This window comes from Suricata suricatta, chromosome 7 (assembly GCF_006229205.1).
Source record: "Suricata suricatta isolate VVHF042 chromosome 7, meerkat_22Aug2017_6uvM2_HiC, whole genome shotgun sequence".
NCBI classification, from domain to species: Eukaryota; Metazoa; Chordata; class Mammalia; order Carnivora; family Herpestidae; genus Suricata; species Suricata suricatta.
Window position 1 is genome coordinate 66742455 of NC_043706.1, and position 2677 is coordinate 66745131.

General features: G+C 40.6%; 1 pseudogene; it reads left to right on the forward strand.

Moving 5' to 3' along the window:
- Positions 1 to 1006: 1006 nt before the first annotated feature.
- Positions 1007 to 1717, forward strand: LOC115297086 (annotated as a pseudogene).
- Positions 1718 to 2677: the final 960 nt, after the last annotated feature.

The following is a 2677-nucleotide window of genomic DNA, read 5'->3' on the forward strand; positions in this document are numbered from 1 at the left end:
GAGACTATTGAATGCTGAAAATGAACTGAGAGTTGAAGGGGAATGGGGAGGGAGGAAAAGAGGTGGTGGTGATGGAGGAGGACACTTATGGGGAAGAGCACTGGGTGTTGTATGGAAAACAATTTGACAATAAAATATTATGGAAAAAAATAAAAAATAAAAGATCATCACAGGGAAAAAAAAAGGAGGAAGATGAAAACTAGACTCCAGTAGTGGAGAGAAAAGATGATGACTCTAGACAAAAGGAAAAGTAGTTTACTCCTTCTCAGCAAAATCAGTGAGGGTTTGGGATAGTCATAAAGGCATCCTAGCATGTACAGGCAGCCAAACAGCAAGTATATAGTGATTCCAAGATGGATCCCAGAAGAACAATTCCATCTATCGCATGAGAACTTTAGGGAGCAAAAACACCACTCAAATCTGTACAGGAAGCTCCTCCAACTCCTTAGACCCTGCAAACTACTTTTCAGATACAAAATACATATATATCCAAAATTTGGCACCATAGAGAAAGTTGGCTTGCCAATTTCATAAAGAACAGATGAATTGATGTTATTTTACTTTAATTAAATGTATTTAATATAACTCTGGCAATAATTCCTGTCCAATGTCTCAGCTATTTCCAGTAGTGCTAAGAAAAAGTAGATGTGCCAACACCATATTCCATAAAGCTGGTTACTTAGAAAAGAGTTACAAACAACAACAACAAACTTCAATGAAAGAAATGCTGCTTAGAAAACTTTGTTCATCTGTCTCTTTAACAAACATTTATTGAGTACTGCCAAATTGCCAAACAAAAGTGTCAAATAAGGCTTGGGTTTTGGTCTTTCATGAAATATTGTGGCCAAAAGACTGGAAGCTGACACTGAGACACTTGAATTACTTTTAGCAGAAGAAAAATGAAGCCACAGAACATTAAAGATTAATTCAGGAGGACCCGAGACCATGGAGAACTTGCCTGCTCTCCACAGTATTCTACAAGGAGAGGTTGCTATGGCAACAGACTATGAAGCCTTTCTCAAAATCCCACACTGTAGGAAGCAAGGTCTGTTCCATCAAACTCACATGTCATCCTATCCTGCCCATCATGTCATCATGTCACATATCTCTAGCCCTCTGAGATAGTAGATGTCAGAGAAAAGGTTTGGATGAAGCTTATTGGCTGAGAGATGGAAAATGATAGAATAAAAGTATCCCTTTCCATGAAAGTTGTCAACCAAGGGACTGAGAAAGACCTCAACCCCAGCAATGCTATCACTGAGCAAGGAGAGAGGCAGAGGCGGCCTTTCCATGATTCCATGGGACAGAACACCCTCAAGGCTGTCCTGAACACCACTTGCAAGAAATGTGGCAACAAATACCACTTTGCAAAGAACTGGCTTATGCAATCAGGAGGGGCTAAATATTCTCTGATACCTGTTGAGAAAGAGGAGAAGAAAGAGGCAAAGTCAGCAGAATTTGAGAAGTCTGACCCCATGAGGAATTCTTCTAGAAAAAGAAAGAAGCCCCTTAGTTTCCTTCACTCGTGAGACCTGTCCTCAGTTTGGAGAGTAACAGGGATGAATTCCTATAGCTGCAGGAAAAGAAGAAAAAGAAACATAGAAAAGAAATCATCCTAATGACAGTTCAGACACTGAGAGTGATACAAGCAAGAAGGCAAGGCAGCAAGGCAGTGAAGAAGAACAAGAAGAAACAGAAGCAGCAGCACAAGGAGTGAGAATGGAAAGAGTAGAGAAAATGGTCGAAAGAAAAAGAAACCAGGAGCCTTGTTCCTTGAAGCCCTGGCTCCCACGGGAGAGAAGTTTGAGAGGTAGATGTCAAAAGCATCTGTCTGAATTTATCATTATCATCCTGGTCTCCACACGGGACTGCTGCATCCCATCCATCCATTCACTCAACTTCCCTCATTCAGTAGGAGGTCCTATTACCCTCTCCAGCTGCTACCACCAGAGCCAGATTCCTGTGCTAGAGCCCCAGGTACTGCATTGCAGGCAAGTCTGGCTGTACCTGGAGAACAGTGATTGGCTCCTTCTTGTTCATTCAGTCCTGGGCCAATTGGTGAGTGATCTCTGTGGCATCTAACACAGGCGTAGGGGGAGACCATACTGCAGGTATGAAAGAGAACATGGTAAGAAATGGTGCTCACTTTTTCCATTCCCCTAACGTTATTCTACTGTGCTCAAAATGACAGCAAAAAAACAATTGTTTGCAATTCCTGAACCTGTATGTGACACTCTGCCAGACCACTGAACCAGAGAGCTCAAGCCAAGATCATTGCTTTACTTTGTGTTTACTACTGTGTGAGTCCTTGGTTCCACTTCAGGTATCTGCTTATATTCCTGGAACTACATAGAAAAAAAAAAGGTAAGGGACCAAATAAAAGGCATAATTCTTTTTCTCAACAAATCATTTAGTGAAGAAAGGATCATAAATTTAAAAAACAATGCAGTTAGAGAAATTATGAAAGAAAGTGGTATTTGGTGAGAAGGCAGCTGAGCAGGGCTTCTGTTTTAAGGTAGGACCATGGAAGTCATTGTAGTGGAACTTGCCTTGAATTGAATTTTGAAAGTGAAGTAAAAGCTTATTCCAAATTGAGTGAAAAATAAAATAGAATGAATAACTTGTTAGAATTATGTTTTGTGCACATAACGGAGTCAACTAGCATAGCTTAAACCTA